Raw genomic sequence first — 20,365 nt, forward strand, 5'->3', positions numbered from 1 at the left:
ACACTGAGAGAGTAAAACAAAACGGCAAAGTGGCAGGGCTTGCCTGCCCTGCGTTGGGGGGGCACAGTGACTCGTTTGGGGGGGGGCATGGCCTGCGAATGACCCCCCATGAGGTCGACCCTGAGCCCACACTCCATATTTAGGTCTGGCAGGTAAGTGTTGATAACATCATTGGGTACAGTGCAAGTAGTTTAAGCTGAAGTTTCTTCTTTTACTGTGTGTGCTCCATACTATTGTATTGCTATTTAATTGTGCAGGTGTGGATACTTTGACAATTTATATATTATTTCCTGATATGTTTCAAACAGCACGATTTTACCATCATATGTACTAAGACAGAGTCACAGGGTTTAGCTTCTAAAAAAGCGGACTTCCAGTATAATGTCCCCTGTTGTCGTGTTGTCGGCCCGGTGCAAACAGTCTCCCGCCGGCCTGCTGCCTTACATGGGCAAACCTCTCCTCACTGCAGGCGGCTGGAATTTCAGAGCGTGACGTCACTGCCTACAACTCTCCCAGAATTTGGATCAAGAAGTTTCACTTTTTGGGTGGGATTGGAACCTCTGTTATAATATTCCCTAGAAAGCGAGGTAAGCACAACTTTGGAGCACTTTAAACATATGTGCGTCTGTCGGATGTGAAGTTTAATGTGTGTGTGATAACCCGGTATAGCTCGTCTTTAATGTGTTCGGCCTTGTTAGGCTATGATATGCCTTTTTACTGTAGCTCGGACTGGGTTCACAGTGAGGGCGTGGACTCACACGATAGCCTCGGCTTGTACAACTGTTACAAGAGGAGACTAGCAAAGTTAACGTGTCGGTTACCTAGTCCTCAGCCCGGTTGAGTTTAAACCCTGTGGAGCGGGACTCAGGCGACTCTGTTGGGTCTGTTCTCAGCCCTCTGCCGCTGAGCAATGCGGAAGACTGCCTGTCAGTGCAGAAACACGAGAGCAGAAATATGTTGCTGATATTTCACTTCAGCAGGCTCATAAGCATCCATTCACCAAGTGTCCCATTACAGGAATAACAGTTAGCTCCCTGACTGTTTGCTAGTTTTAGCTTCGTCGTTAAACAAAATAATATTTGCGGACTTGTTTACGGCAGCACAGATTCGCCACGTTGTTAACGTTGTTTTTATGACGCTCTCTATCATTAACTTGGAAAATACTGTTGTTTCTGTGAAGTTGTTGGGACTTCTGTATCCATTCGACTTACATTAGAATTCATTGCACACACGTATACGTTTGTTCAGGCCCATAAAGGACTAACTTACAGTGAAGGCCTTAGAATACTTTGAACCCTGGTCTGTATGAAAAGACAAGCCAGGAAAACATAATTGGCATGAAGTGACATTAACATGTCTACACAGTTCAGACCTGGCCCCATGTCAAGTCTTCTTTTACTTCTAAAGACCCTGGTCAGATACTCTCTGCTGGCCCCTTGACAATGTAACATGTTACCTCAGACAGTTCTGGATTAAGTGACTTCACTTCATGTACAACCCCACAAGTATCATGCTAAATTAAGATAAGTGTCATTTTATCAATTCGACTGTCTCAGCCTGTTGATAACATCATCTGGGAATTTTCTTAAGGACAAAGTCTACATTTTAAATTAAACCCCATTCATTAGGTGTGATGTATAGTATTGTGTATAAGTATGGATGTAACTACATGCCGCAGTATTGTGATGGTCTTTTGTGCATGTCTCCTCTAAAGCTTTACAAGGGTCATACACACACAGATGAGTAGCCTACTGAAAACCCTCCCTATTGTAGCTTTAACGTTGTCAATGTCAATATATGAAAATCGCTGTCTAGACTACAGGTATTGTTCTGCCATAAAATATCACTAGTGTGAAAAATAAGTCTCACTGTCTTGGTTGAAAGACTGAATTCATACTTTGACTTAGATGTTGAATTTCAAATCAATAACACGAAGGTCCCCTAAGAGTGCTGTCATCAAACCGAATACATCTGCGTCGCTCAGACACATTTCTGACTCGGGCAACATTAAACGGAACTGTCTCTAAAATCTCTGGTTAAAAAGAACTCGTTTGACAGCGTTGATGATGTTAAAGTTAAAAGATGAGTGCATCAACTGCCTTTGAGCCGGGGGCCCCCTGGTAGGTTTAGTCGAGACATTCTACTGTTTGTGTTACTTTAATGAGGATGTGTTGTTTTGGAAGGAACAGCAGTTTCACCAGACTCAAATTGAAGAGTAGAGCGAAATGAGAAGATGGTGGTCTTTCAGAAAGTGTTACCATAACCCGAAGCTAGTGTTCCCTAAGCTTTGGAAATATGCTTTATTGGTACCAAAAATGAAGACAAGACGCACTGCTTCTGCATCTGCAGATACCTGACAGTCTTTGCTACAAGATCCTTTAACATCACTAACTACTGTTCTGAAGGTTTATCCAGAATCCTCAGAGACTCCTCCGGTCATCTGGATGAAATAATATTCCATCTTGGTATCATAAAATATTCTAACCTGTTTCCCCAATTGCACCCTTTTTTAATCCAAAAAACACTAGTTTTCCCAAATTGATCTTGTACATTTTGTGACTTTATAATATCAGAAAATATTCAAGCCTACGCTGTTGGATAAATGTGTTAAGTCAAAATGAAGTTAGTTATTGACAGTGTAAGATCTCTTGACCGCATAAAACAATAATGTTTTATAATTTTGTAAAGAATAAACCTCCACTAAAATATGCATTGACCATAGAAAAAAGACTAAAAGCAGATAATGACACCAGACTTCAGAGACAACATAGTGAGACATGTCGGGGCCTGCTGGGCTCTCAGGTTAGGGTGTGACATGTGGCAGGCTCTTTAGCAACTCATACCTTTCCCTTTTACATTAATCTATGTTGATTTAAAAAAAGTCACGACACCTGCATAATAATAATAATAATAATAAATACAATTAAAACTAAATTGAAAGTGTAGATGGGTGTTTTCCTGCAGAGTATATTTGTAATACTCTGCAGGGAGCTTCATGTGTGGTTGCTGGTACTTTCACGGAGGAGCTGTGCACAGTGCTCAGGACTGCAAGCAGGGTACTTGATTGACACCTCCCTCGTTAACTCTACTCTTTGATTGACCTATATGAGTGGGACAACACCCATGACATTTTTTTAAATATTGTTGTACTTTATTGTAACAGTAACATTCAAAAAATAAAATATATATAAATGCAAAGAACAGAAGAGGAAACAACGTGTCACGGAATTCAGTTATGACAAAAACCCAAACACTTGTTTAAGGGATTGAAATAATGTTTTTATAAAAACAATTGTTTCTATTTGTTTAGAACGCAGATATCACTTGAATATTTAATATTCACTTTAAACCTTTTCATGTTGCTTTGTACTTTTCCTGATAGAGATACCTTTATAATGAATATTATTTGAGTTGAGTCTGTTCACTAAACAACAAGCAGTGTTTTCCCTGAACTGTATCTCTGCAGTGACAAATGACTCCTACAGGCTGTGACAGCTGACTCATATTTAAATGGAAAACGTACTTAGGTTCATGCAGGATTTATAGGAGTTATGTAATCTATTTGAGTAATACAGATTTGTCACTATTTCTCAATGTCAATAGATTTCAACACACAGTGAAGGGCATCACTCCATCAGCCTTCCAGGATTTCCGTTACATCCAGAGAGGAGAAAAGGTGAGACAGCTTTTGTGCTTGGAGAGTCATGCGTTGTAGTTTGAGGAGATGTAAATATGGATATGGCAAGTCCGGGTCAAAGCACTCTCAAAACGACCACACATTTGCTACAGTACACAAAGTGTGCATGAGCATCCAGTAAAGACATGGCATGTGATGTCATCAAGTTTCTCTGTAAGCTGTTTAGCTAAGTTTATTGCATTTAATATGGTTTAGCTCATTGTAAGGAGCACATTTACAGTCAAGATTCAAAGATGTATTGTCATTTATTACATGGCTTAGTTGAATACTCGATTCTGATTGGTCAATTCAGAACACGTGACACGTTGTTAATACCGAACAGACAGACCGCTGTCAAGGACTTATTGACCGTTGTTAAGGACGCTCACATCTTCAGAAAGAAGTCCGGTCGATTTAACTGTATACCGTTGGGCCGAAAAGCAAACTGCATGCAGTTTGCTTTTCGAACTGGGACATGAAACACAGCGCAGAAGTAACGGGGCAGAAACCCTCCTTTGTACGCAGCGGTCCAGACATAGACATCAAACGGCGACACATATTCAGTTGGCAGTTACTTTGGCATTAGGGCAGGGGTCTCTAGATACTTTCCAAGGTTTGACATCATGAATTGTGCTACTTTTAAAGCAAGGAGCGATGTTTTCAAATCTGTAATCAAAGAGGTCCTCAAAAACGCAAGCAGTTCCTACCATTGGCTTTTCAAACTGCCAAGAGACGCTCTAACTGTTTTTCAAATGTAACAGTTTGAAAAGCAAGCTGTCTGATTGTCTTTAGTTTTCCGCTGTCGTGTGATAGCAACATGGAGGGTTTTAACATTCATTTGAATATATTTGGAGAGCACAGTAATTTGGAGGAATGGTTAGTGGCTGATGAGTCCCCCAGTGAAGAAAAGAAAAAGACAAGAGGGACAAGAAAACAGCGGAGAAGTAACGGGGCAGAAACCCTCCTTTTTACGCAGCGGTCCAGACATAGACATCAAACGGCGACACATATTCAGTGTGCAGTTCCTTTGGCATTAGGGCAGGGATATCTAGATACTTTCCAAGATTCTGACATCATGAAGTGTGCTGCTTTTAAAGCAAGGAGCGATGTTTTCAAATCTGTAATCAAAAAGCTCCTCAAAAACGCTATCGAAGCAGTTCCTGCCGTTGCTACGTTAGTTCAAACGGTAACAACGGACTATTTTTCTTAGCGGATGCATGTCAATTTAAATCAATACAACTATTTTTTAAATCAATAAAATAATTTTATAAATCCATAAAAGCATTTCAATTAATATTGGGATTCATAACGTTACTTTGTTGAGAATGTGGCCATGTAATAAGCGGGATAATGTGCAGCGACTTGGTCATTATGGGGAAAAGAACACCTTCATGCCGATCTAGATCCTGATCAGCCTGTCGGTGTTCTTTTCCCCATAATGACCGCGTTGCTGCACATTATCCCTTACATACACAACTACAGTGTAGTTATGGAGTGAATGAAAAACTTAGGTCACAGTGCAACAACAGTGCAATTACAATAAAACAATAATAATGTTATGACACCTCTGTTATTCAAGGTGTTTTTAAGGTTCTTGCATTGCCATGTGTGCCATGTTTTGCTGCCTCTTCTAATACACTTCAAAACTTGCCACATTTTTTATTATTCGAGGAAGACTTTGATTCAAATAACATTTCCAGAATGTTTGCAAATCACTCTTCTACCATAGATCACCTTTACATGTAGTAGTTATCTTAATATCTTTGGGTTCCCCACTGAGTTGTCACTGCTACATGAGATTTGTACACGTTTTAGGACTTAAGGAAAGTCATTTGGAATTGTGCTCTTTCCCCACAAAAATAATTGTAAAGACTTTATGAACATACAGTATAAAGATGTCAGTCGTGTGAACGCAGTCCTTTAAGATACTAGTTTGAGAAAACGAGCATTCTCCAGCCAAGTCGCCCTTGAAAAGTGTTCCAGTGCAGGCAGGGAGGTGTAATGTGCTCTCTAAGCAGCTGTTAATATGATCGTGATCTGGGCTGACCCACAGAGCGCATGGGGAGTAATCAGACTTTAATTATACCTTCTTAATTACTTGAACACAATCCGTGTGACAGGACAGCTTTTCACAGTAAATGGGCTATCTTTGCCTTCTAATCGGGCCCTGGTCGCCTGATTAACAAAAAAGTCACTTATGTCTATATTTCCATACATTTTTAGAAGTTGCTAACTTGACTTCTCTACATTTTTTATAGTTATTCTTTTAAAAATGGAGCTTGTTTGGCAGGCTCGTTGTTGCCCATCTTAGGTCAGACGGAACACAAAGTGATGGTGAAATGTTCTCTCCAATCATCTGTATTATTGCTAGTGAAAGGTATGCACCACAGAACTGGCTCTGCTGAGTGACTCTGGCTCACAGAGTATGGCATTCCAAGTTAAAAGCAAACCAAACTGATATCGCCCTCCAATACTGTCTTCATTTTTTCTCCATATTTGGAAATGTTTACCTCCTCCATGATGGTTGACAGAGGTTGAGAGAGGGAATGTGAGTCATTTCAGCTGCACAAGGCTTGAAGGGCTGAGAGGAGACTTCCTTTAGTGAAGCTAACACTTTCCTCTGCTTCAATAATCTAAAGAAACTCTGTGAGTATCATACTATGCTTCATTCTTGTTTTAATATTTTAGTTTGTTTGTAGCATGTCTTTTTTCAGTGAGAGAATGCAGCTTATTACTGTAAAAAATGGCATTCATAACATAATGTATGGTTTTGCATTGTCCAAAGCTGTGTGTATAGGCTGCTTGTGGGGAACTTGTGTCAGTAGTTGTCATGTTTGACAGATCAGGAAATGCTATTGCTGTGTCATTGCAGACACAATACAGACCCATTATGTTCCTGTGCATCTCTGCAAGGAAGAGGAAGCCACTTATATCGACTGTTTGACAGATATCTTTGAAATAAAACGTCACACTTACTCTGTACTGCACAGCAATATGAGCAGGTCAGAGCTGAAGATGAAAGCACACAGATGTGTTTTGTCTGGACACACTGAATACACATTGTAGGATAGAAATAGTGAAATAGCTCAGAAGGCTTTCCTGCAGATGTGTGTGCGTGTGTTTGAGAGTTGGGGGCAGCTTGAAGAATCCTGGTTTTGCAAACATTCACTCGGACTGATATATACACCTCAACAGGTCTGACCTTCCTCCTGGCTCTTACTTTCACACTTCAAACGTTTAGTGGCAGGTGTGGCAGTAGGTGAGGGAAAAGGTAAATGATTTGACTTAGCTCTAAGGGCTGGGGCTGCTCACTTCACTCTGATGATCCTTTACTTGTATCTCTAAATGATGCTGGGAATGTAGCCTTGGGGCTGAACACTGGTACGTTTCTAAGTCAATGTTCTTTTTCTCCCATATTGTTTTATTGGATACTGGATTGTATATGCTTGCACAGTCATTACTGAATAAAGGAAACTATCATCTATATGTTTATGAAATTCTAGGTAAAGCATTTTTTCCTTACAATTGTCATATGGCTGAACTTGGAGCTGCTATTGTGCTGTATTTATGTTTCTTTTCATATTGGAAATACAGGTCTCCACTAATGCCAATATGTACTTGAAACATGCATCAACACCAAGTGTTCAAATATATTTATACTTACCCTGCAACGACTGATGAACATGTTAAAAGTAACTACAACCACACTTTTGGATGGAAGGATATTCATTCTCCCTTGATTGTAAAAACAATGACCTTTACTTTCTGTCTAGTGCCATGTTCAGGTAAACATTTCGGTCTATCCAATTGGCTTAGGACCAAGTATCTGCAAAACGTCCTATCTTTTGTGGTATTCGTTAGATTTGAGTTGAAACTATATAATATTTTCAGAATCAGAATCAAGGTTATTGCCAGGTAGGAATTAGCTTTGGTATCTAGTGGTGCAAACATAAAGAAGTTGCAAAGTAGTTAAAAATAAATATATAAGGATAATATGTATTTACACCAAATACAAAAAGCTAAAAAACAAAAACACTTTGCAATGGAAGAATGGGCCAAAATCCCTCAAGAGACCTGTGCCAACCTAGTAAATAACTACTCTAAGAGCTTGTTGTCAGTTGTGGCTCAGAAAGGGTACACTATTGACTATTATGGCACATTTCCACTGCAGCGGGGTAGCCCCGTTTAAGCGTCCCTAAGCGTCCTCGCTCAGGCCTCGGGCTGCCTCGGGCTGCCTCGGGCTGCCTCGGGCTGCCTCGCTGGCCGTCCGAGGCCGTGGCGCATTTCCATTACAGTTTAGGACCTGGAGTAGCAACGCAGTGTAGGTGGGGCTCCCGTCGAGCTCCCGCTGGATTTGATCATCCCCAATGAGATGTAGGAACGTCATCACCTCCTCGGTCGACCACGGTGTGCTTTTCTTTGACGTTGCCATTTTTGTAGCTCCTCCGTTTACAAAAATGCTGTGTATAAAAATGCTGCAAGCTTGCTTCTAGATATATATGCGACGCTAGGGATGAACTCGCGCGCAATCTTGTGACGATTCTCTCTGACCAATCAGCAGTCGAGAGTGTTGACGTCACTAGTTCAGCCCTGGCCCTGGTCTGAGGGAACCACGATTTTATGGGGCCGGAAAAAGAGGGAAAAAGTACCCGCTAGCCGGTACTACGCTATATGGAAAGGCCACCAAAAACTGGCCTGGCCGCTTGAGGACGATTAAGGACGCTTAAACGGGGCTACCCGCTGCAGTGGAAATGCGCCATAAATGGCCTGGGAGCTAATATCTTTGACCAACCCATTTTTCACTATATTTGATATAAAGCAAGCCTAAAAACTTATTTTATTTTCCAAAATATACCAAAAGCTACTAAATAGCACTGGTGAATGTTTGATTATATCAAGTTTTATCAATACTGGAAACATTGGGAAGAATTTTAGGAAAATGTTCCATAACTCCTGGGGGGCTAATCATTTAGGCCTCAACTGTATGTAACAATGTGGGGGCTGTGGCTCAGGGTTGGAGCGGTGCTTTGATCCCCAGCCCCCGCAGAATAAGAAGAAGAAGACATACTTTATTACATTTCTTTCTCAATTGTGTTGTGTTTACACACATTTCACACACAGGGAGGATATACATGCACAAATGCAACCACATGCAGACAGGCAGAGCAGAGAGGCTGCCAGTTAGCCGGCGCCAGGGAGCAGTTTCGTTGTTAGGTGACTTGCTCAAGGGCACCTCTCCAGCTACCAGCTAACACTCCGTATTTTAGTGTGTTTGTCCGATCCGGACGTGAAGCCGCGACACTTCGGTTTACAGACTGAGCCACTGCTGCCACACCTTGGAAGTTTTTTTGGGCAAGATACTGAACCCCATTTCTCTAGATGGCCAAAAGTGTGTGTGTTATGGCGCGTTTCCACTGCAGGCCTCGTTCGGCCTCGCTCGGTTTGGTTAGGCCGGCTCACTTTTGGCGCGTTTCCACTGCAGGCCTCGCTCGGCCTCGCTCGGTTTGGTTAGGCCCAGCTCACTTTAATGCTGCGTTTCCATTACAGCTTAGGAACTGGGGCAGTTACTATAGTAACGCAGTGTAGGCGGAGCCGTGATGTCATCTTCAATGAGAGCCCCAAAAAACAACACAGCCGTTAGCTCTTAGCACTCAGAGCTCACAGCTCTTCATATCTGTTCAGAAACTTGACAAAAGTTAAACAAGTACAAACCACAGACTGCCTGTGTCATGGCGAATATAGTCGCTGGTTTATTTATGTCTGTATAGGCCGTTGTTGTGAGTGTGGACGGTCGGAGCATATATAACGTTAGCTTAGCCAAGCTACATTTAGAAAACACGCATTTTAAAAGGGTTTTTCGCCTGCCGTCTGTCTGCAGACTTGTCAAAGCATTAATTCATGGTTTTTACTAACCGGTATCAGTATGTTGTTACTTCGGCATCATTTTGAAACGTGTATTACAATTAAATCACGGTCAAATATGTTCATCTTGTTGTAGTTGTAGCCCCCTTGCCAGCGATTCTCTCTAGTTTAGCATACTCAGCCCGACTCAGCCTGGTTGTTCCTGGCCCTAGAACCACGATTTTATGGGGCCAGAAAAACGGTGAATTAGGACCCGCTAGCCGGTACTAGGCCAAGTGGAAACGCAACCAAAAACGGGCCCCGCACGGCTCGGCACGCTTAAAGCGAGCTACAGTGGAAATGCGCCATTAGTCTCTCTTGTAGGCAGCCTCTGGTGAAGGCTGACTCAAAGCACTTAATTCAACATTTTACTATAACAAAACACCATCAACAAGAGTGTGTTCAGATATTTCAGTGGCTCTCCTGGTTTAATACATTACATTGCATTTAGCTGACGCTTTCCAAAGCGACTTACAATAAGTACATTCGACCAGGAAGACACAACCTTGAAGAAAACAGAATCATATAAGTACATCAGGTTTCATAGAGCCAAACATTTCAAGTGCTACTCAACTGGCTTTAGATAAGCCAGTCCTTTATTAGTATATAAGTGCTTTGTTAGCAGTTCTTTGTTAGTAATTATATCGCTCGAAGTGGAGTCGAAAGAGATGAGTTTTCAGTCTAATAAGCAGTGACAGACGCTGATCGCTGGTTACATCACTCTCTGACCATAGCTTTTAAAACGACTTAATCTGCTCTCACTTCACTTCATTTCAAGATGTTTGCATCCCCAGATTGGGAGAGATTTTATGTTTTCAAGATAAGTTTTCTTAATGAATCTCGTCAACAAATCAAGGCATGATTAACAAGAGCAATTACAGCGAGGAGCTGGAGAACCATGCTAAAGTGGAGGAGATTATCCCTCTTATTAAGGGTTTGATTACTTTCTGTTTTTGTGTTTAACTCCAGATTACTCTTTAACTAATGAGGCCTTCTAAACAGCTACTTTCATCCGATTGGATACTTTAGAATTAAACACTTGCAGAATGGTTTTAAATATGTTCTAATACTGTCTGGGAGCATATTTGGCAACAATGACAGCTTCATGTACTCTTTTATATGTCAGTGTCTGCTCGATAGTTCTCGATTTGGGATTGACTCCCAATCTAAGTTTTTTCCTCTTGTAGTCGGCATTGATAGTGATGACAAAACAACTGCTCCCGACACATTATTGGATGTCTTTGACTCGGTCCCTCTTGTTAATGCTGACCTGGCTGTGTGCCGGTGGACAGAGTTTGAATAACTCACCTCTGTACCAATACTAAATGAATCTCCACACACACCGCATGATGTCATGACCTCCTTTACCTTATGTCTGAAGAATTCAGTTTTGATTGCATCAAATGAAATGCTTCCTTAATGACATGCTGTATTGCTGTCAGTGAACTCTGTAGTCCTGTCTGTTTGTTCCATCAGCCCGTAGCCATTTGTTAAGGAAAGATCTCTCAATAAGCTTGATGTTATTTATTATTATAATATGGTCTTTATGAAAAATAAATAGTACTACAGTTTCAGAGCACTTGTATGGACAATTATAAATGTGTTTTAAGGTGCATTTAAATGAATGTCCGTTAAATAAAGTCCAACATTTTCACAATTTTTATAATTAAAAAAACGAATGAAGTCCAGCTATTTCCAGCCCTTTGGCATGTTTGACTTCTGTACAGCAATGTGCTACATGAGTGATTGATATAGAGACGTGTGTGTGTGTGTGTGTGTGATGAGCAGAGAGACGTATGTATGATGAGCAGAGAGATGTGTGTATGTGTATGATGAGCAGAGAGACGTATGTATGTGTATGATGAGCAGAGAAACGTATGTATGATGAGCAGAGAGACGTATGTATGTGTATGATGAGCAGAGAGACGTATGTATGATGAGCAGAGAGACGTATGTATGTGTATGATGAGCAGAGAGACGTATGTATGATGAGCAGAGAGATGTATGTATGTGTATGATTGAGCAGAGAGACGTATGTATGATGAGCAGAGAGACGTGTATGTGTATGCTGAGCAGAGAGACGTATGTAATGATGATAGAGAGATGTATGTATGTGTATGATGAGCAGAGAGATAGTGGTGTATGATGATGCAGAGAGATGTTGTATGATAGCAGAGAGAGGTATGGATGTGTATGATGAGCAGAGAGACGTGTGTATGATGAGCAGAGAGATGTGTGTATGATGAGCAGAGAGATGTGTATGTGTATGATGAGCAGAGAGACGTATGTATGATGAGCAGAGAGACGTATGTATGATGAGCAGAGAGATGTATGTATGTGTATGATGAGCAGAGAGACGTGTGTATGATGAGCAGAGAGATGTATGTATGTGTATGATGAGCAGAGAGACGTGTGTATGATGAGCAGAGAGATGTATGTATGTGTATGATGAGCAGAGAGTCGTGTGTATGATGAGCAGAGAGATGTATGTATGTGTATGATGAGCAGAGAGACGTATGTATGATGAGCAGAGAGACGTATGTATGTGTATGATGAGCAGAGAGACGTATGTATGTGTATGATGAGCAGAGAGACGTATGTATGTGTATGATGAGCAGAGAGACGTATGTATGTGTATGATGAGCAGAGAGACGTGTGTATGATGAGCAGAGAGACGTATGTATGTGTGTGATGAGCAGAGAGACGTATGTATGTGTATGATGAGCAGAGAGACGTATGTATGTGTATGATGAGCAGAGAGACGTATGTATGTGTATGATGAGCAGAGAGACGTATGTATGTGTATGATGAGCAGAGAGACGTATGTATGTGTATGATGAGCAGAGAGACGTATGTATGTGTATGATGAGCAGAGAGACGTGTGTATGATGAGCAGAGAGACGTATGTATGCGTATGATGAGCAGAGAGATGTATGTATGTGTATGATGAGCAGAGAGACGTGTGTATGATGAGCAGAGAGATGTATGTGTATGATGAGCAGAGAGACGTATGTATGATGAGCAGAGAGACGTGTGTATGATGAGCAGAGAGATGTATGTGTATGATGAGCAGAGAGACGTATGTATGATGAGCAGAGAGACGTATGTATGTGTATGATGAGCAGAGAGATGTATGTATGTGTATGATGAGCAGAGAGACGTGTGTATGATGAGCAGAGAGATGTATGTATGTGTATGATGAGCAGAGAGATGTATGTATGTGTATGATGAGCAGAGAGATGTATGTATGTATGTGTATGATGAGCAGAGAGACGTGTGTATGATGAGCAGAGACGCTGAAAGGGAAAAAGGTCTCTAAAGAAGTTTTCATCTTCTGAAACTTTGGCGTATATATTTGTGGGTATTTTTCTACTTTAGAAGCCGATGTAGCGTCATTGAATTTAACAACAAATGAAGGTTTATGATTCTTGCATGCTATTCTCTTTCTATCCACTATATCTCCTAGAATTCCCATCTTCAGTCCTAATATTTATATTAATAATAGTTACGTTTCTCATAAGATCAATTGGGCGTACACTATGGCCAAGAAACCAATTCCAGAACCTTTGAGCTGAAATGATGGTAAGGGTCCAGCACCGAGTGCTGACACCCCCCAGGGCCCATCATTGTTTACATTCAGTTTGTTGTCTGTTCATCAACATTCACCAGTAAACAACAGTAGTAGCATTGTGAAAATGACAGTGATAGTGTGACTAAAGTGACATTTATGCCCCGGCCACACGAGGACGAAAACGGCTAAACGCATAGGATTAACGCAAACGCAATCGCAAACAAGCTTCCGTCCACACGCAATAGTCATCCGGATAGTGTCTGTCCACACGAGACAGCTCCGTTTAGCTCCAACCGCTGGAGAAGCTGCAGTACATATGCAGGAGCCTGTACGTGGCGCTGTAACATCCTCCACAAAAGCAGTGAAGAAGCATGGTTGTCATGGTTGCCCTTCTGTTTATTCTCCGCGGTGGGGGCCGAGGGAACCGGGCAGAGTTTTTCGCCAGTGTGACGAAGGTAACTTCGTCACTATGGACTGACGGCTTCGGGCCGGGTAATCTGGCACATGTGGGTTTGCACAGGACAAATGTCACTCAGCACTTTAGTGAACAGTTTTGCACTTTAATAGCGAGATTTGCACAGTACAGTTAAATATTGCCTATTTGCACATTTTATACTATTTATTGATGTAGTGTGTATTAAATGATTCAACCGTATTAAATTGTGATGTCGTCTGGCAGACGCTGGTCAGGCTCTCGGCTCCACCTGGAAAGAAAGGGGAGTTATAGCGAGAGCGCCAAAGTGTTGGTTTGTGTAGATTGACAGCGGTTGAGATTATGTGCAAAGGATATGTTTAGCGTGTATGAGTCATGATATAAGGTGCATTAATGGTACAACATAAAGAGTGGCATGTTGGGCTCATTTGGGAGAGGATAGTGTGGGAGATATTGGGGGATATTGATGTGGTCAACCATGTACAAAAGATGAATAAATACCCACACCGGGTTGTATCAAGACGTTCTGCCTCTGTCTCCCTACTTGGTCGGGCCGCTCACTTGTCAGCCTCACAGCCAGTCAACGTGTATTAAAGTTTAAATCTTCCGACAAAATTATAAAAGTGCCGGTCAAAAGTCTTCTTTGTTATTTATTGAGCTTTAAAACAAATGAATAACAACTCTATATAATAATAAAATACACGGAGCCTCTCTTTTTCCTCCCTCTCTTTGGACAGCGTCAGTGTCTGTTTCATGCAGCAGCTGATCCAGTAATGAGTGACCCGGCCGACAGTAAAAATAAACATATTTATAACTAGTTTAGGTAGTTTGAGAGGTGTCTCCGTCCTGTCAGATTAGACTTCACTCGCGTTTATGTCCATATCGAGAGAAAGATAAATAATCTGAATTCAGTGTGCAGTTTACTTTGACGCGGGGGTGAGCAGCAGAGGTGGGGAGAGGCGGGGCTATTGCCTCATCATTATCAGAAAATGATCGTATAGGGCGTACACACGGAGCCGTTGGACCCCCCAGAGCATTGCGTATGCCGTTCTATCCACCTTGGGACCCGTTATCGTTTCCGCAGTCGTTTAGACCGTATTCGGTCGTCCTCGTGTGGCCGAACGGTCTATATGACACTAAACAGTAACGCAAACGACCGTTTCCGTTCTCGTGTGGCCGGGGCATTACTGTCCCCTATCATCTAGGACCAGATCTCCACTAACTGATGAATCTCACGGCATCTATTGCACGTCTGTCCGTCCTGGGAGAGGGATCTCTCCTCTGTTGCTCTCCCTGAGGTTTCTCCCATGTTCCCCTTTAAACTGTGGGTTTTCTCCGGAAGTTTTTCCTTGTACGATGTGAGGGTCTAAGGACAGAGGGTGTCGTATTGTCATACTGATATTCTGTGGAAACTGTGAAGCCCACTGAGACAAATGTAACATTTGGGATATTGGGCTATATAAATAAACATTGATTGATTGATCTCAGATTAGGCAGAAGCTGGAGGCTAATGGGACACTTTACACGATGTGTGTGATGCACTTGCTCGGCATGCAGTGACAGCTGCCAGCCTCTAAAGACGCTCAAATGACTGAAGCATGTTGTTGGCAACATAGAGCCATGTGCCAAACATATTCACTCCAAACCACATCAACAGATTAGAATGACAAAAGGAGGCATGATGTTAGTGTACAGCTGTTAACACAAAGCAATTGCTGTTTTTTCAAAAAGCAATGAACAGGGTCACTAACTATGAGCAACGTTGTACACAACTTGATGTTTAAAGCTTCTTTAAATGAATTGAAATACAATCTCTTTATACATCATTTTTCTTATGCCAAGATTGGTAGATATCAAAGTCATTGTTATCATCAGTATTTATTGTTGACCAAAAGAAGGAAAGGCTTGAGATATTCCTGACATTTAATCAGGTGAAGTGTTTTGTTAAACCTCATGTTTCAAGATAGCACTTTTAGGTAGCTGACAATGGAGGATTGTAAAGCTTTGTGCTAGTGTTTGAGATGTTAGGGTTGTGCTTAATTGAGTAGAAAGAGTTCTGACTTTGTGCTACATCAGGCACAGCACCATTTTGTTCTTAGTGTGTCTGTGTACCTGCAAGTGATAGCAGCAGAATTGTGCCTGTATCACTCTTTGAAGATCTGTAGTAACAGGGCTGTAGTTATCAGTTCGCTGGCACACTGTACACAGGCATATTTCACATGGCTCACTAGCAGGATTAATTGCCAACAAGTCCCCTGTGGTCTGTGAATGCAATTACCTAGTGACCCAAATCATCCTCTTGGCTGGAAGTCAGTGCCTCTGTTCTGGCACACAGGGCCGTCACTCAGCCTCACCTGTCCGTGCATGCTAACACAAGGGCACTTTAGGATTGATTTTGTTTCAGGAATTTTACCTCTAGATCATATCTTTTGAAATGAGGCTTTCCTCACCTGGGCTGTTCTTTTTAAATTCAAAGTTGTGCTGTCTAGAAAGAAGGCGTAAACAGAAACACTTTAAGTCTTACTTTCATAATGTAATTTTAAAAGAAATGTAAGGATTAGAATTGATTGAAAACATGTAATTTTTGAGTGTTCTCAACTTAGAAGCTGTGATAACTTGGGCTGCCGCTCTATATTTTTAAGCTTTTTTTCTGGCTCAATGACTATTTTCCAAGAGTGCAATAGCACATCTCTGGTCAAAACAACCAGAAATCCATCTGAAAACTTTGAAACTTGATCAAAGCTCTCTGATTCTAGCTTTACAAATGTGATTCACAGGTTTCTTTAAAGGTCCCATGTCATGGCCATTTCTACTGATCATAATTCCATTGTTGAGGTCTACTAAAATAGATTTATACTGTGCAATGTTCCAAACTCACATTGGTTTCTCATACAGCATCTCTGTATAGTACAGTGGTTCTCAAACTTTTTCTGTCAGGCCCCCCCTTTGGAGAAAAAAAAATGTCGGGCCCCCCCAAAACAAATAGTCAGGCTCAGTGGCGGCGCCAGAGATTTTCTTTTGGGGGTGCTGTGGGGTAGCTTGACGTTTCATAGAGGGTGCTCAAACATTTAGGGTTTCCCATTAAAGTACCGGTCGCTACAGTGACATTTTCTACAGCAATACTCCCCACCCATATACACAACGTACCCACGACTGTTACAATGAAGGCTCGATAATCAGCTCACGGCATATAGGTGTAAGCAGGGGTAAAGTGCTATTTTTATAGGTGGTGTGTGTTAAATATTGAAGTTGAAAGCATCAATCTGGTGCACTTTGAGAGCAAAATGAAGAGATCTATGGATACATCTCTCAACACCCATATGAAACAGAACTGTAAACAGATTTACTTTTTCTTTATGGATATTTTACAAATCACCCTTTTAAACTTTATTCTTGTTTTACTGTCATATAGTATTTCATACCTGTTTTTCATTTATTCTCTTATTTTTTTATAACTATAATGATCATATAAATGTGTGCCTCAGAAATAATAGTTTACAGTAATGGTGACCAAAACGTTTGAGACCCACTGAGATAACACTGAGAGAGTCCTTTAGCTCACTGAGTCTCTCAGTCTGACAGGAGAGGACTCTCCTCCACTTTGTTGTTGAAAAAACTCCTTATATCCATTAGCGTAGCTCGCTAGCACCAGAAGCTAACAACAACGATCTCCGGTACCGGTGCGCACAAAATGGCTCGTTCCACACACACAACACACACCACACACACACACACACACACACACACACACACACACACACACACACACACACACACACACACACACACACACACACACACACACACACACACACACACACACACACACACACACACACACACACACACACACACACACACAAACACACACACACACACACACATCACACACACACACACACACACACACTACACACAGCCAAGCTTTAATGAAACAGAGACCCAGACGTAATAGTACTGTACTGCATCATATTACTTTCGAATCAATAATTTTTAAATTTAAATTTTAAATGTTTAAAAAAAATGTATAGCCATTTTTCCTCCTGGTCTCTCGCGCCCCCCCTGGCATGCCTCTGCGCCCCACTGGTATAGTATGTGTATTCACCTGTATTCACTCTCTGTCCTAAACGGCTTGTTGGAGCTCCTGCCCCCCCCCCCCCCCCTCCCTTTGAGCCAAGTGTGCTCTGATTGGTCAAGCGACGTGCAACTGCTCGTGAGGCTGTGAGCCTCATGAGCGGTGAGGAGCTGCTGTGAGGAGCAGACAGGGCTTCCATGTCGGAGCACACACAACATCTCACAGCCGAAGTAAAAACAATAAGTGTGGCTTGATATTGAGTAAGAAAAAGGTTTATAACGCTGTGAGAATGGGTCTGCAGAGAGCATTTCTCCGCGGTCCCAACGTAGTCCGAAAAACGTTTACCCATTTAAACAGTCGTGGTAGATATCTTGTTTGTTTTAAACATCATAAATACACAAACAACAATGCATACTTATAGGTTGTGTACCTGAATCTCCTGCTGGTCCAAACAAAGCAGGAGGTGTGTGTGTGTGTGTGTGTGTGTGTGTGTGTGTGTGTGTGTGTGTGTGTGTGTGTGTGTGTGTGTGTGTGTGTGTGTGTGTGTGTGTGTGTGTGTGTGTGTGTGTGTGTGTGTGTGTGTGTGTGTGTGGTGTGTGTGTGTTGTGTGTGTGTGTGTGTGTGGTGTGTGTGTGTGTGTGTGTGTGTGTGTGTGTGTGGTGTGGTGTGTGTGTGTGTGTGTGTGTGTGTGTGTGTGTGTGTGGTGTGTGTGTGTGTGTGTGTGTGTGTGTGTGTGTGTGTGTGTGTGTGTGTGTGTGTGTGTGTGTGTGTGTGTGTGTGTGTGTGTGTGTGTGTGTGTGTGTGGTAGCAGCCGCATGTGTGCAAACTGCCCCCCCCCCCGTCGCACACAGACGGGAGAAAGAGATCTCTCGTCAGGATTGGAAAGATCGAAAATACTAAAAATAATCATAGATGCATTTTTGCAGTCTTTTTGCATATTAGATAACGGAGTTGACGAAACCAAAACTGCAATAGTGTAGCATAATAAATATGACATATCGTTCTTCAGTGCCCTACGCTGTACCTATCCGGAATTAATCGCTGAAAGGTTGTGGGATGCTTTGTCTCGTGAAAGGCTGGCAGAGGGTGCGGCCAGCGCCATATACACTGAGAGTTACGTCATCTCCGTTCACTCCAATGGACCACTTTTTTACAGCAATGGCGGATCGTGGAGCCTCTCAATCGTTCCCCGGAAGTTAGCGCCAAGGCTAGCAGAGCTGTAGAGTTGCAGCATAATAGATCGTTCGTGACGGACTTTTAAAGGTAAGAAGAAGTTTAAAGATTTATATTGCGGATATTATCAGTACATCTGATTGAAATGAACATGTGTATTAAAGGATGTCAGTGGATTATCCCTAAATTAGTAGATTTAGGGAACGTTTACAGATAACAGATTAAGCTAGGATACCGAATCAAGTTAGCAACACACGTTGAACAGCCTTTTAATTGTAAATTCCGTTTCTCTTAATGTCATTTGGTCCAACGTTGTTGAATTAGAGAAGAGGGGCTTCTAAACGGGATTGTATGCGGGGGTGGAGGGAGTTAAATATTAGATAAATATAACTTTGGTGCGTGTAAGAGTGAGTGTTTTTAGCAGAGCCATATTGTGTCCTTGTGAATATGTTGATTATTACCTGTCTGTATTATGTTGCAGCTCAGCTGATTTTGGATTGATGGCAAAGGGAGAGGGACTTAAGTGAGAGTGAAAACACAAGGTAAGTTTAATACTACTGTTTTATATAAGTAAACACCTTATCTCCCCAAGGCAATTTCCCATCCAATAGGTGTGCTATATAGGTGTGTATAACCCTTTCTCCTGTCTGTCACTCCCTCTTGCAGCACAAGAACCAGAGTGGGATTCAATGGAGCCTGAATACCTGCACTGAGACCCTCACCCCTGCACCATGAGTCTCAACTCTGTGTTTTTCAAGCCTTTCCCTGTTTTTTTGTATTAAACAAAACATTAAGCTTTCCCAATGGTGTGGTTTTCGTTTTATGAAAAAGTGCAAATGCAGTGTTTGTATATAATTAAATCACATATTTTTTTGCTGTTGGTCGTGAAATTGCTCCTGCTGACTTGAGCCAGCCATTTTTTCCTCCGCTCTGTGTCAGTGGGGAAGCTGTACATTCGTACTCCTTTTTCGGAGCGATTTGAGCATCCCCAGACAGCACAGCAAACCATGGTGGCGACTAGGAGGCAGCACAGCAAACCAGGACAACACGGAGGAAAAGACACAGACAAACTGCATGATATGCTATTCAATGTTTATTGAATTCCATGTATTTGCAATGGATGTTCCTAAAACAACACATTTAACATCATCATCATCATCATGCTGCTGCTGCTAGTCCTTTGATAGTCACCTGTCGGTCTCCTGTCCTTTCTGAAAGCCATAAAGATGACATTAGTCATTTAGATAACTTGTGTCCTCAATTACCATGGGATTACTGAAACTACCATGAATTTAAGAAAATGGTAGACATTAATCTAATCTGAATTTTAAAGCATTACTTTAGATCCCCTCCCTCTAAATATATCAATAAACATTAGAAAGTGATGCTCCTGACTACCATACAAGTTTAAGAAGATAATATTGGTTTTAAAGAATTCAAAGCTATAAATAAACGGCAAAAGTCTCTTTAACCAAGGCACTGTTAGCCTAACATGTAAACTAGTTCACACTAATCCTAATATTATCACTTAATATT

General features: G+C 41.7%; 1 protein-coding gene across 6 annotated transcripts in view; it reads left to right on the forward strand.

Annotated features, from left to right (window-relative positions):
* The first annotated feature begins 453 nt into the window (after positions 1–453).
* Positions 454–20,365, forward strand: part of lpp (LIM domain containing preferred translocation partner in lipoma) — a 202,427-nt gene continuing 182,515 nt past the window's right edge. For 4 of the 6 annotated variants that reach the window (XM_034235722.1, XM_034235725.1, XM_034235726.1 and 1 more), the window contains exons 1-2: positions 454–587; positions 3,604–3,676. The gene's annotated coding sequence lies outside the window, so the exon portion shown is untranslated. Of the gene's footprint in view, positions 588–3,603; positions 3,677–6,243; positions 6,323–20,365 lie in introns of those variants that run through there. The other 2 variants (XM_034235723.1, XM_034235724.1) reach the window with 2 other exon arrangements.

This window comes from Gymnodraco acuticeps, unplaced genomic scaffold (assembly GCF_902827175.1).
Source record: "Gymnodraco acuticeps unplaced genomic scaffold, fGymAcu1.1, whole genome shotgun sequence".
Taxonomy (NCBI): domain Eukaryota; kingdom Metazoa; phylum Chordata; class Actinopteri; order Perciformes; family Bathydraconidae; genus Gymnodraco; species Gymnodraco acuticeps.